This window comes from Bufo bufo, chromosome 9, assembly GCF_905171765.1.
Source record: "Bufo bufo chromosome 9, aBufBuf1.1, whole genome shotgun sequence".
Classification (NCBI taxonomy): Eukaryota; Metazoa; Chordata; class Amphibia; order Anura; family Bufonidae; genus Bufo; species Bufo bufo.
In genome coordinates, this window is record NC_053397.1 from 36,212,228 (window position 1) to 36,226,399 (window position 14,172).

Here is a 14,172-nt window from a genome sequence, read left to right on the forward strand (position 1 = left end):
TGTGGGGTAGTTATACTGCCCTGGCATTCTAGGGGCCCAAATGTGTGGTAAGGAGTTTGAAATCAAATTCTGTAAAAAATGACGAGTGAAATCCGAAAGGTGCTCTTTGGAATATGGGCCCCTTTGCCCACCTAGGCTGCAAAAAAGTGTCACACATCTGGTATCTCCGTACTCAGGAGAAGGTGGGGAATGTGTTTTGGGGTGTCATTTTATATATACCCATGCTGGGTGAGAGAAATATCTTGGCAAAAGACAACTTTTCCCATTTTTTTATACAAAGTTGTCATTTGACCAAGATATTTATCTCACCCAGCATGGGTATATGTAAAATGACACCCCAAAACACATTCCTCAACTTCTCCTGAGTACGGGGATACCAGATGTGTGACACTTTTTTGCAGCCTAGGTGGGCAAAGGGGCCCATATTCCAAAGAGCACCTTTCGGATTTCACAGGTCATTTTTCACTGAATTTGATTTCAAACTCCTTACCACACATTTGGGCCCCTAGAATGCCAGGGCAGTATAACTACCCCACAAGTGACCCCATTTTGGAAAGAAGAGACCCCAAGGTATTCGCTGATGGGCATAGTGAGTTCATGGAAGTTTTTATTTTTTGTCACAAGTTAGTGGAATATGAGACTTTGTATGAAAAAAAAAAAAAAAAAAAAAAATCATCATTTTCCACTAACTTGTGACAAAAAATAAAAAATTCTAGGAACTCGCCATGCCCCTCACGGAATACCTTGGGGTGTCTTCTTTCCAAAATGGGGTCACTTGTGGGGTAGTTATACTGCCCTGGCATTCTAGGGGCCCAAATGTGTGGTAAGGAGTTTGAAATCAAATTCAGTAAAAAATGACGAGTGAAATCCGAAAGGTGCTCTTTGGAATATGGGCCCCTTTGCCCACCTAGGCTGCAAAAAAGTGTCACACATCTGGTATCTCCGTACTCAGGAGAAGGTGGGGAATGTGTTTTGGGGTGTCATTTTATATATACCCATGCTGGGTGAGAGAAATATCTTGGCAAAAGACAACTTTTCCCATTTTTTTATACAAAGTTGTCATTTGACCAAGATATTTATCTCACCCAGCATGGGTATATGTAAAATGACACCCCAAAACACATTCCTCAACTTCTCCTGAGTACGGGGATACCAGATGTGTGACACTTTTTTGCAGCCTAGGTGGGCAAAGGGGCCCATATTCCAAAGAGCACCTTTCGGATTTCACAGGTCATTTTTCACTGAATTTGATTTCAAACTCCTTACCACACATTTGGGCCCCTAGAATGCCAGGGCAGTATAACTACCCCACAAGTGACCCCATTTTGGAAAGAAGAGACCCCAAGGTATTCGCTGATGGGCATAGTGAGTTCATGGAAGTTTTTATTTTTTGTCACAAGTTAGTGGAATATGAGACTTTGTATGAAAAAAAAAAAAAAAAAAAAAATCATCATTTTCCACTAACTTGTGACAAAAAATAAAAAATTCTAGGAACTCGCCATGCCCCTCACGGAATACCTTGGGGTGTCTTCTTTCCAAAATGGGGTCACTTGTGGGGTAGTTATACTGCCCTGGCATTCTAGGGGCCCAAATGTGTGGTAAGGAGTTTGAAATCAAATTCAGTAAAAAATGACGAGTGAAATCCGAAAGGTGCTCTTTGGAATATGGGCCCCTTTGCCCACCTAGGCTGCAAAAAAGTGTCACACATCTGGTATCTCCGTACTCAGGAGAAGGTGGGGAATGTGTTTTGGGGTGTCATTTTATATATACCCATGCTGGGTGAGAGAAATATCTTGGCAAAAGACAACTTTTCCCATTTTTTTATACAAAGTTGTCATTTGACCAAGATATTTATCTCACCCAGCATGGGTATATGTAAAATGACACCCCAAAACACATTCCTCAACTTCTCCTGAGTACGGGGATACCAGATGTGTGACACTTTTTTGCAGCCTAGGTGGGCAAAGGGGCCCATATTCCAAAGAGCACCTTTCGGATTTCACAGGTCATTTTTCACTGAATTTGATTTCAAACTCCTTACCACACATTTGGGCCCCTAGAATGCCAGGGCAGTATAACTACCCCACAAGTGACCCCATTTTGGAAAGAAGAGACCCCAAGGTATTCGCTGATGGGCATAGTGAGTTCATAGAACTTTTTATTTTTTGTCACAAGTTAGTGGAATATGAGACTTTGTAAGAAAAAAAAAAAAAAAAAAAAAAATCATCATTTTCCGCTAACTTGTGACAAAAAATAAAAAGTTCTATGAACTCACTATGCCCATCAGCGAATACCTTAGGGTGTGTACTTTCCGAAATGGGGTCATTTGTGGGGTGTTTGTACTGTCTGGCCATTGTAGAACCTCAGGAAACATGACAGGTGCTCAGAAAGTCAGAGCTGCTTCAAAAAGCGGAAATTCACATTTTTGTACCATAGTTTGTAAACGCTATAACTTTTACCCAAACCATTTTTTTTCTACCCAAACATTTTTTTTTTATCAAAGACATGTAGAACTATAAATTTAGAGCAAAATTTCTATATGGATGTCGTTTTTTTTGCAAAATTTTACAACTGAAAGTGAAAAATGTCATTTTTTTGCAAAAAAATCGTTAAATTTCGATTAATAACAAAAAAAGTAAAAATGTCAGCAGCAATGAAATACCACCAAATGAAAGCTCTATTAGTGAGAAGAAAAGGAGGTAAAATTCATTTGGGTGGTAAGTTGCATGACCGAGCAATAAACGGTGAAAGTAGTGTAGGTCAGAAGTGTAAAAAGTGGCCTGGTCTTTCAGGGTGTTTAAGCACTGGGGGCTGAGGTGGTTAAAGCGGTCAGAAAATGGCCATGCAGAGAATTTTTTTTTTTCTCGTGCATGGCATTGGGGGACACAGCACCATGGGTATACGTCCAACTACCACTAGGAGGCACTAGACAAAAAGTGTTGGCTCCTCCTAGGTGGGCTATACCCTCTCCACAGGCACGAGGCTATTCAGTTTTAGTCTCGTGTCCTGCTTTTTTTTTTGCAGGTCCTGCTGTTTTTTTTTTTCTCTCTTCTGCAGTTCTCGGTGATCTCCACCGTTATACCTGCTGCAGGCTGGGGCTCCATCGTGTTCCACTTTAGTTGCCCCCCCCCCCTACCCCTGCGGGCACGTACTTCGGTATCATCGCCGGTCACCCAGTCCCCACAGACTGCATCCGCAGTGGCTTGCCGGCATTCCCACGGTTCCCGTGTTGAGTCTGCCGAAGGGGTGACACTGCGGCGCCCGAAGACATCGGATGGTGAGTATATAAGTATATTCCCCTGTCCCTGTGTCCCTGCCCCAGGGTTAGGTTCCCTCCTGGGCAGGGGGTGGGATCCACCTTAGCTGGGGGTCCTGGAAAGCCTCCATCTTCCCACAAGCCAACCCCCCCTTTTTTTCTTGGGGGGGGGTTATATTCTTGTTTCCCCTCCTTTCTCTTCCCCCTTGGTTGGTTTTTCTCGTCCCTTGGGGGACACAGGAGACCTTGGGTATAGCTCATCTCCATAGGAGGCGTGACACTAAGTGAAAACTGTTAAGCCCCTCCTCCACAGCTATACCCTCAGCCTGGAGAGAGAGACTGCCAGTTTTTGCTTAGTGTCCAATGAGGCAAGACACTCCCTGCTCTGCAGGGCTGTTTTCTCCTTGTTTTTGTGATTTTTACTTTTTCTTTTTCTTCCAGACCATCAGGGACAACAGAGACGCACTAGACCTCTCTGTTTCTCCCGGGGTTGAGCTGCGCCTGTGCCGGTCACCCGCACTGCTGCCTCCCCCACAGAAGGCAAGGTGGATCAGGGCAGCCTAGCTCCCCTACATCCCGCCAGCGCAAGGGTTGCCCGCACGCCAAGTCCCTCTTCCAGCGTCCTGCCACTACGGTGCCAGTAGCTGAAGGGGCGACCCTGCTGGAACGGACCGAGGGTGAAGACGGCTGATGGTGAGAGATTGGCTTCTCCAGCCCTACGTCTCCCCCCCCCAGGTCTCCTGCGTGCCTGAACCCCATACTGGTGAACTCTTCTGCCCCTGCTGGACCTAGGCTGGCCCCTGGGGTGCCGCAGGGAGACAATCTGCATCCTCTCTTCCCCAAGCAGACTTGCTGTGAGAGGAATACTGCAATAGAGCCCGGAGACCCGCACCTAGCTGCCCCTGACACAGGAGTCATGCCGGCGTCTCTACTCTACCCTCACCTCCTCTTACCGGTCGCAGAAGGGCCAGGGGGCCCGCGCATAGCTGCCCCTACCCTCCTCTACAAACACCCGGTCCATCAAGGGCAGGGTTTGCCGTGCTGGACTTCAAGGTCCCCCCATCCTTACAGGTGCGCTGCTCAGGGCCCGCTCCTGACGCTGCCGGGCGCAGGGCCCTCACTTCCGGCCCGCGGGGTGGGCCCCCGCGGCCTGCATGTATTGAGCGCGATGCTCCAACAGGCCCTGGCCGACCGTCGATGCTTCCGGTCGGCCGGGCGCCGCAAAATTTTGACCCAGGCTTCGGCCTGCTGGGCTGTTATCCGGACCTCCTTCTCCAGGCCCCTGTCTGCCGGCCCGCGGGGTGGGCACCCACGGCCGGCTTGTACATGCATCACCCCGGCTCCCTCCAGGTCCCGGGCGCCGTAAAAATTTAGGCCCCGGCTTCGCGGCCTACTAGGCCGCAAAATTCCGGCCTTGGTTGGAGGGGGCGGGAACTTCTTCAGGCGCAAATTCTTCCCGCCTGGACGTCCCCCCGCCTCCAGGGGATCGCCGCGCCGCCCCCTCCTCCCCCCAGGCCGGATCTTTGTTAACCCTTTGGGTACCGGCCATCTCCAGGGGCCGGCTCCCATCTAGAGGAGACCCTCTGTGATCTGGGCTTCCTCATGGGGCTGTGCCCCTGTGTGGTGGCCCCCCTTTTCTTGCCTCAGGAGGCTGTGTTTGAAAAAAAAAGAAGAAAAAAACGGGCTTCCATGGCGGGGTAAATAAATAACGGAATGGCTGCGCAGGACGCTGCAGCCTGTTCTTAGTAGTGCTAGCCGTATACATGCCCCCCTCCATAGGCAGCATGTCGCGCTCCCCGGCAGCGGTGCTGGCCAGGTACATGGTTCCCCTTCCAGGCGGACCCTTGCCCTCTCCCGGGATACGGGGCTGACCAAGTGCATGTGCCCCTTTCCACCCTTTCTATAGGCAGAATTAGTCACCCTCTCCGGAATACTGCACTCTCCCTGACTGCAGGCTGGCCATGTGCACGACCCTCTTCCATAGGCGGAACGCTGCACTTTCACTGGATTCGCTGCCGACAATGTGCATGACCCCCTTACATAGACGGAATACTGCACTCTCACTAGATACGGTGCTGGCCATGTGCACGACCCCCTTCCATAGGCGGAACGCTGCACTCCCACTGGATTCGCTGCCGACCAGCTGCGGGACCCCCTTCTATAGGCGGAATACTGCACTCTCACTGGATTCACTGCTGGCCATAGGCATGACTCCCTTCCGTAGGCGGAATTCTACACTCACTGGATTCGCTGCCAGCCATGTGCATGACCCCCTTTCATAGGCGGTATGCTGCACTCTCATTGGATGCGTTGCCGGCCTTGGGCATGCCCCCTTCCCTCAGGCGGCATACATACACTCTTACTGGCTGAGGCTGTTCTCTTACCAGTAAGTTGCTGGCCATGTGCATGACCCCCTTCCATGGTGGGGTGCTTGCACTCTCACTGGATTTGTTACCGACCATATGCATGACCCCCCTTCCGTGGGCGGTGTACCGCACTCACTGTATTCGCTGCCGGCTATGGACAGGCCTCCTTTCCTCAGGCGACCTACATACACTCTCACTGACTGTGTTTGTTCTCTTGCCAGTACGTTGCTGGCCATGTGCATGACTCCCATCTATGACGGGATGCTCGCACTCTCCCTGGATGCGATGCTGGCCGTGTGCATGACTCCCGTTTCTGGGCGGCATATTGCGCTCACCGGATACGTCGCTGGCCATGGCCCTCTAACATAGGTGGAATGCTTGCACTCCCATTGGATACGGTGCTGGCCTTGTGCATGACCACCCCTCATTCCTTGCGTGGAATTTTGCACGCTCACGAGATTCACGGCTGTCCTTGTATATCTGGACTGGTACATTTCCCACTTCATTGGCGGAGCGAGGCTATCGTCCTCTAGTTGCACTCTCACGGTGTTGGGTGGATTATTGCACAATCACTTAATGCTAGGATAACCCTGTGCATGTCCCCCTTTCACTAGGTGGACCTCCTGCGTTCCTGCTGGATACTGTGCGGCCATGTGCATGGCCCCCTTCTGGGTGGAATATGGTATGTCCTACTTCTCTGAAGTAGGTACTGGCCTTGGGCTTTCCCCCTTTTGGGGCGGGCCTTTGCACTCTTGACGACTGCAGTGTTTGACAGTTACATTTCCCCCCTTTCTGGGTGGACCGCATGCTGTACTAGTCTTGTGCATAGCTCCCTTTCAGGTTGCACTTTGCACTTCCGTAGATACTGTGGGACTCTGTGGCTGACCCTCTTCTCTGAGTGACTATTTTGCAGTGAGCGGACGTTCTTGTGCGCTCTGTGCGTTGTTTGGGCCGTGTATGCCTTCTCCTCCCGTAGGTGGGTTGGCCTTCTCACTGCTTACGGGGCTGCTCGTACGTATGCCTCCCTTCCTCCTGCGACATACTTTTTTTCTCTTGAGATACGATGCTTGCCGCAAGCCTTGCACTCTTCTCTGAAGAGATCATTCTGTCCACCTGACCCGGACGGGCTCTACTTGCTCTCTACTGCACCGAGCTGGGGGGTACGCATTCTCTGGTTGGGATTGTAGATTGCGGTCCCATTGTGACTGTATCCACCATGTTCGTTGGCCCTTCCACCTGGGGAGTGTTCGTGGTTCCCAGATGCGTACCCGTTTGTCCTCCCGCGGCTTTGCTTCCCTGCGCAAGCGGTCGCATGGTCGAGAGTGCTGTCTGCAGCGCCCCTCGAATTCTACGATGGCTCTGGCGGGACTACGGTTCCCTCGCCTACTACCATTTCCTCCTCTAAGGATGCAGTGTGTATGAGTCCTTCCTATTGGCGCCCTCTGCGCTTCAGTTTTGATCTGCTACTAGGTTCGGACCGCTCTTCTCGGGAAGGTCACCCAATTTCTCTTGGGTGTTCGATTATCCAGGTCCGGGGGACATCCATTTTGGGTTCTTCAGGGCATTCACCTGCTACGAGGCGGTGAGCCAGGTGTCTCTCAGAGTAGCGGGGTTCTGCTTTTGAGCTGTCCTATGACTTCCCTGTTGCCTGCTCCTCCTTTCGGTTGGAGGGTTCTATGCCGTCCTCTGTCTCGACTGTTTTTTCTCGCCGGTTTTGGTTTGGCTCCCGCTCGGGGCATATCACTCAAATGTGGCTTCTGCCCCGGCCAGGCTTCAGAGGCTGTTCCTTCTCTGCCCTCCCCTCTGGGGAGAGCATGGTTGTTCACCTGGATGGTTCCGGTGTTCCCTGTGGCCTCGTACCATCTCACTTGTTCATACTGGCTGTACTAGCTGTGTGCCTATTTTACTCAGTCTACCGCGTTCTGTCTCCCGCTTGGGTGCTGATTGCGTTTTCCATTCTAGGCAATGGTCCTGCTGTGGACTTACCTTCTCGGTAACTTGGAAGGACTACCCTTCGGTCATGATTGTCCTTAGATCTCCCACACCGGGACTGTAGAACACCTTCCTGTCGTGGCTACATAGACATAGACTTTAGCCTGTCCTGGCATCTGTCGGATGCTGGGCGGACCCTGTCGGTTTCTCCGTCTGTCCTTCTGCTCCCCCACTCGGGTAGATACGGGACGACGTTACTCGGGGGCCGACCGATCCAGTTTTGCCGACCCTTCGCCCGTGTTTCTGGTCTGCGCCTGATCACATTAGGTTTTCTCCCGCTTGCCCAGGCGATTCCAACGGGCACGCTAGTGTTCGCTCCCGGCCGTGCCTTGTCCAGGATCCGTTTTCGGACTTCGGGTTCTTACCTGGGGTTCTGTGGGAAGCTGGGCATTCCCCCACTCTGCTTTTCTCTCCCCATGGTTCTGTCTTTCTCCAGTCCGGCCTGGACCTGGGACTGGGATTCTGTTACTTGAAGTGTCAAGTGTCGGCGCTGTCTTTCCTCTTCCAGCGTTCCCTGGGCCTCTTGGCCTGTCAAGACCTTCTTACACGGAGTGGCTCTTTGGTTCCTCTGTACCGTTCCCCGGTACCGCCCTGGGAACTACATTCTGTGCTCTCGGCGCTCCAATCTTTTCCTTGGAGCCGTTCCATAGGTTCTCCCTACTCCTTCTGTCCTGTACAGTGGTGTTTTCTGTTGCAATCGTGTCTGACGGGTGTCTGAATGACGGCCCTTCTTGTTCCGAGCCTTCTGTCCTTCCCCAGGACAGGGCTGTTTTTCCATCCCGTCGCTTCCTTTCTTCTGAAGGTGGTATCTGCCTTCATCTCAACGAGGCTGTCGCCCCCCCCCCCCCCCCCCCCTAACTCCGGGAACGGACGCTTCACCGATTGGTCGTTGTTTGGGCCTCGCAGTTTTACTTGGAGGTCTCCGACTCTGGTCAACGCTCGGTCTCTTGTGTTGCCAGGAGGTCCGCGCAACGGTTTGACTGCCTCCAGGGTGTTTTTTTCCTCCGTTTCATCAGAATGGCTATTACTGAGATTATCACACTAAGGGCAGGGTTCTGCCTTGGTATCACCGTTCGTTTCACCAGAGCGGTCGGTGCCTCCTGCTGCCGGAGGCATTTGGCTTCTGCCATGCAATTGGGCAGGGCGGCCACCGGTCTTCCCTGCACGCTTTACCAAGTTCTACAGGGTGCATACTCGGGCTTCGGCAGATGCTGCCTTGGGCCGCCTGGGTTTGCAGGCGGCGGTTCCTTGATGCCTTCGGGTGCTTCGCCTTGGAGCTGTGGTCCCTCCCCTCTTGGACTGCTTTTGAACGTCCCAAGGTCTCCTGTGTCCCCCAAGGAAAATGGGCGAGAAAATGAGATTTTTGTATAACTTACCAGTAAAATCTCTTTCTCGCTCTTCCTTGGGGGACACAGCACCCACCCATTCATTGTTTTATTTCCACGGTTTCCAGGTTTGGTTTACCCCGTTGGGTATTTGGCTTATTAGTTCCACTTGTTGGGCTTTGCCTTTTCTCACTACTTGGACACGCAACTGGCAGTCTCTCTCTCCAGGCTGAGGGTATAGCTGTGGAGGAGGGGCTTAACAGTCTTCACTTAGTGTCACGCCTCCTATGGAGATGAGCTATACCCAAGGTCTTCTGTGTCCCCCAAGGAAGAGCGAGAAAGAGATTTTACTGGTAAGTTATACAAAAATCTCATTTTCTCTCCTCCTTGGCCACAGAGTCTTCTCCCCGGCCTTCCCCGCTACTTTAGTCCCCGGCTTCTGCTGGGACTAGGCCTCATCTTCCATGGCCCGTTCCCGGCTCCCAGGTGCTCAGTTTGCCCTGATCCGCCCATCCCCAGGCGTCTCCCCATTCCCCCCCCCCCCCTCACCTAGTTTTGTGGGTCCGGAGGGCCCTCAGTCGGCCGCGATTCACCCCGCCCCCCTCGCTCCATTCCCGGCCACCTCGAAAATCGAGGCCCCGGCTTTTGGGCCTGCTAGGCCGCGATCTTCCCGGCCCCTCCTTGCTTCCTGGGCTTTTCTGACCCTGCCCGACCCTCGGGAGGGGCTATCTTCTCCACCCTTTCCTGGTCTAACGGGGGTTTTCTGTTGGAGGGGGTGGCTAAACCCTACCCCCTCAATTGCTTCATTTCTCCTGCAGCCCACCTGACCACCTCTATAGCTGCTGCAGCACCTCTTTGGGGAACATGGCATCCGGGTCCAGATAAGACAGCCTCTGCTGGCTGCTCTATGAGGGTCTCCTCTCCCTGCCTCTCCTCGGATCACCATGTCCGCTGTCTACGAAGGCTGCCATGCGGTCAGCCTGTCCCTGCTTGTGTGCAGTACCTCTTCCCAGACCCCATCGTGTCCCCTGACCAATCCTTTTGTGTAGGTCCCCCCTGAATGGGCTCCTTCCCTGTCAAAGCCATGGGAACCTTGTCCGACTCTCCCAATCCCTGGCTGGACCGCTACCTAGCCAAATTGCGGCCACCTCTGCCCTCCCAGGGTCCTCCCTGCAGATGGGGCACGCTTAGATATCGGGTCCGGCAAGGGGTAGCTCACAGTACAACCTCAGGTGGTCTCAACAGGGTTCCACCCCTCCTCGGCATCCTCTGGTCCTCCCCAGGACAGGCCGGAGTCTGGTGACGAATCCTTTCCTGTCACCCCATCCGTTGCCTCTGGGGACATCTCTGCACCGATTCCTTCGGAACAGAGCATCAGGCGGTCTTCCTCTATACAGAACCCCTCTGGGAGGTCAAGACTAACGTGCACGGAGGAACCTCTCCTACCCAGGGTTGGTATCCCCTCTAGGGGATTTTCGGATGGCGCTCCCCTGACTGCACAGGTATTCAACCGCACAGGTAAGGCAGCAGTCCCCGTGTTTAGCATACTGAGTCACCTACGTGGTGTCTCTGGTACGTATGCCTTCTCCTTAACAGGGGGGTACCTGCACCAGTGCCATAGGCTGTACCTGGCAAGCCTTACTGGTTCCCCCATACCAGGGGCTATGCTCTACACATTTGAGTGTTTCCACCGGGTCCCCATCCTGGTGCTTGTGTTTGCCACTCTACCTCATTACAGGGGGTCCCTGTTCTAGGCAAGCTGTTAGCTCAGGCAAACGCCTTCTGTGGGTTGGTGAGTAAAAAGCAATTATATCTGTCTGTTTCCAGTCGCCTTGCTCCTTTCATAGGTAGAGTACCTACACCTACTCCAGATGCTGAAGCCATTACTCCTGGCTGGCTCTATGGTGTTCCATGCGGCACGATTTCTCCCTTTCGGGCGAGATATACAGGCCGCCTTCAATTGCCGTAGCAATTGCACCTGTCTGTTCCCAGACTTTTTTGCTCCCTTTCATAGGTAGAGTACCTACACCATCTCCAGATGCTGTAGTCGATACCCCTGGCGGGCTCTATTGTGTTCCATGCGGCAACATTTCTCCCTACGGGCGAGATATAGAGGCCACTTTCAATTGCCGTAAAATTGCCCCTGTCTGGTTCTAGTGGGCACCAAGCTGCCACCTTGATCCCTTCATAGGTAGAGTACCTGCACCATATCCGGATGCTGTAGCCGTTACTCCTGTCTGGCTTTATGGTGTACCATGTGGCATTTTCTTTCTTACCGGACGAGATATTGAGGCCTCCTCCAATTGCCGTGGCCATTGCACCTACCTCATCATAGTGTGCACCAAACAGCCATCTTACTCCCTTCATAGGTAGAGTTCCTGCGCCGTCTCTGATGCTGCAGCCGTTACACCCTTCTGGCTCTATGGTGTACTATGCGGCCCTGTATCCCTTTTTTTTTCAGGCGAAATAGAGGGCCTCCTTCAGTTGCCATTGCACCTACCTGATTGTAGTGTGCACCTGTCTTGTTCTTTGTGGTACTGTGCGGCCCTATTTTCCCCTTCCCGGGCGGAATATAGGTACCATTGCTAACGCGGTAGCTGTTGCACCTCTCTGGTTCTAGGGTGCACCATGCAGCCACATTGCTCCGATCTTAAATGTAGTGCCTCTACCATCTCCAGATGCTGTACCCATTACACCTGTCTGGTCGTATCTCTGCACTACACAGCCGTATTTCTACTTTACAGGTTGAGTACCTGTACCCTCCAAATGCTGTCGCATTCCCAGATGCTGTGGAGGGGGGGGGGGGGGGGGGGTGCTGGGTTGATTGTTCCCTTTATGGGTTCTAATAGCCTTGTGGTCCTCTTGGGATTCGTGTCTCTTTTCCCATCCTCCCACGTCAAGTACCTGGTATTGAGTGGTTTAGTGCTACGGTTTGCAATTCCGCCGTATGATCTCTTTCGCGAGGGACCTCCCCCTGTTGTAGAACCTTTCCTCCTTAGGCTATTGGAGTACTCTCCTTCTTCTCCCATGTCTCTCAGTCCAGTGTGTCCCTGCTGAGATTTCCTGGGCCTGTATCAGTTTCCTTTTTTCCCTGATACTTCATATGCCCAGAGTTTCCTCTGGTCTTACGCTTCACAGTGATATCTTGTTTTCAGATGCTCAAGCCTCGTCTACTGTTTTTGGGACGCAGGTCTTATCATTCTCTTTTCCTGGCCTTTTCCTACAACCCCCTCCTTCTCCAAGGGTTGGCGGTTTCCTCTAGCAGCCTTGGGTTTTCACCTTTTAAATAGGGCGCATAACTTCATCATCTGCCTTGCGGTGAGGGGAGACCTGCTCCCTTCACATGTGAGCCTTGCTATGGCTTCCCTCACTCGTTTGGCTTCCAGTGCTTCCCGGTTTCCTTTCTCCCCTGGACTGTCAGGGGTTGGCCACAGTTTTTTTTTTTTTTTTTGGCTCTTTGGGTCTGAGACAATTTAGAGCAGGGATCAGCAACCTTCGGCACTACAGCTGTTGTGAAACTACAACTCCCAGCATGCTCCATTCATTTCTATGAGAGTTCTGAGAAGAGCAGAGCAAGTATGCATGCTGGGAGTTGTAGTTTCACAACACCTGGAGTGCTGGAGGTTGCCTACCCCTGATTTAGAGCGTTAGGTAGTTCCAACACGCGGTGCTGTCCTAATTTTTTCTCCAGCCTTTGGCTGAGCTCGGTGTTCCCTTTTGCCTTCTTCTTGCATTTGGGATTTTCTTCCAGGCATTTGTCCTGGGGTGCTGGCAGTCTTCACTGCTTCTTCCTTGAGGTTTCTTCCTTGTTATGGAACCTCTTGCCCATTCCGTGTTTTTTCCTGTTGGGTCACATGGTTCTCCTGCACCTGTATGCCCAACCGGTGGCATGGCTGTTCTTTTCCCACCCTCGGGGACTGCTTTGGGACGTCCCATGGTGCTGTGTCCCCCAATGCCATGCACGAGAAAATTAGATTTTTTGTACTCCCCGTAAAATCCTTTTCTCGTAGTAGGCATTGGGGGACACAGATCCCACCCTATGTTTTTACTTCCGCTTCTCTGGGCTGGTCTCTTGATCTTTCCCGGTACGGAAGTTGCTTTTCTTCTCTCTCCTACTGCTTTTGGTACAAACTGATCAGCCTCGTGCCTGTGAAGAGGGTATAGCCCACCTGGGAGGAGCCAACACTTTTTGTGTCTAGTGCCTCCTAGTGGTAGTTGGACGTATACCGATGGTGCTGTGTCCCCCAATGCCTACTACGAGAAAAGGATTTTACGGTGAGTACAAAAAATAATAAAAAAATTTCTTCAATATTAAAACGCAATAAAAACTATATAAATAAGGTAACAGGTCACAATTACCACATAGGGAAGGCCTTAAAAACGAAAGCTATAAAATTATGGTTGAGTTTTTTTTTCCAAATCCACCCTGTTTGGAAGTTTTTCCAGCTTCCCACTACATCGTATGCAATATTAAATGGTGCCATTAGAAAGTACAGCTTGTCCTGCTAAAAACAAGACCTTATACAGCTATGTGAACAGAAGGGAATGGTTGAATAGAAAAAATAAATTCAGAATTGCAAGGCCCTGAAAGAGATAATGTAGCCGGCTACACTGTTCTAGTGGTTTGCACGGGTAATGTGGTATTGCATGTTCAGGATTTATATAAACTATCTCGCCAAGAGACAACCTCTTCAAATATTTGAGTGAAATTTTGTTCGGGTACAGTATTTTAATTGTGTTGCTTCATGTTGGAGCCAATCTGCAAATTAATTTTCCTCCCCTCCTAAAAATCTTACTTTTCGATTGTGTCATTGGGGGACACAGATGACTATGGGTATAGCTGCTGCCACTAGGAGGCAGATATTAAGAAGAAAAACTGTAAGCTCCTCTTACCAGTTGTACCCTAGCTGCAATGCTCAGCTAAGACCTCGTTCACATCCCTGTTTTTTTTTTTTTTTTTTTTCATTCTTCTGATCCGCCAGAAGAACAGAAAAGTCCTGTAGGAATCTGTCATCTGCATAACCTCCTTCTGTAGGCAGAGTAATTGGGCTGTGGCTGGTCCACTTGTTCCCCACATGCCTTTTGACCAATTTATAGTTTTATCTAGCTTAACTGTCTACCTTGTGTTGGCTTCTCCTGGTTGCACCTTATACTTGCGTACAGACTGATTAGCTCATTCTCCGCAGGAAGGGTATGGCTAGTAGGCGAAGTTAACACTTTTTATGCTTGGTGC

General features: G+C 51.4%; 1 protein-coding gene across 4 annotated transcripts in view; it reads left to right on the top strand.

The window, feature by feature from the left end:
* TASOR (transcription activation suppressor) overlaps window positions 1-14,172 on the top strand; it is a 96,542-nt gene that overhangs the window by 50,336 nt on the left and 32,034 nt on the right. The gene's annotated exons all lie outside the window — the stretch shown is intronic.